The sequence below is a fragment of the Atractosteus spatula genome, chromosome 17 (genome assembly GCF_055471065.1).
Source record: "Atractosteus spatula isolate fAtrSpa1 chromosome 17, fAtrSpa1.hap1, whole genome shotgun sequence".
Taxonomy (NCBI): Eukaryota; Metazoa; Chordata; class Actinopteri; order Semionotiformes; family Lepisosteidae; genus Atractosteus; species Atractosteus spatula.
Window position 1 is genome coordinate 10810281 of NC_142722.1, and position 980 is coordinate 10811260.

The window sequence follows — 980 nt, forward strand, 5'->3', positions numbered from 1 at the left end:
GTTTTGTTCTGTAAAGCGCTTTGAGAAGCCACCCTTAAAGGCGCTATATAATGTTTATCACTATCTTTTGATTCTTATTAAAATAAGACAAATAAAAATGATCTCTTAATGGTAAAAAGTATCCATTGATTTTAGACAACGTCTGTAGCCTTTTGTCCGGCATGCTTCATTTTTTAAAATAATGGACAACAGTGTCAAAATAATCTCAAAAACAGTGCACAAAATCATTATTTATGTTATTTTTCGGTTAAGGCATATCTGGGTATTGTCTCTGAAAGACGCACGATCTATTTCTGATTTTATGTATACATTTATTAACAAAGATAGACTATATGAGAAACTTCCTTAAGCAACTCAAGAGACACACGATGCCAGTTCACGAATAATTTTTCACTATCCGTTTTGCTTCGACCTTATAATATTATTGAAACAAAATGTTTAACACATATTGCTTAATAAATACACTTGAGAACACTAGTAGCTGTAGAACAGTTGTTGAACAGGAAGTTGGCTGTATTGCTTGTAGGTTTCCATAGAAACGCCCCTGACACCGGAAGCATTTACTTCAGATTTCTAATCCCGCCAAATTTCAATGTTGACGGCTGGGCGGAGGTTCTCCTATCTACAGGTGGTGTTTACGTTTGGAATGTCAACCGGGGTGAATCGATGCAAAATTTATATAGTTATCAATAGAGGCTCTGCAGTTTGTATAAAAATCGTCTTTGCTTAATAACGTGGGTGACTTGATTGTTGTTCGTCATACGATGCTATTGTATTTTATTCTCGTATTTCTAATTTGAGGGATTAACACTAGTATTAACACTAGTAACACTAGATTAACACATTAACTCTTCTGTTATTTTCATGAATGTGCCCCGGTGATTATCTAACGGCGAGACTAGCTTCTTGACACAAGGGAGGGGTTTATGGAACAGTTTCATTATTTGAAAGGATTTTTTCTCGGGTGTCAGGATTGAGCG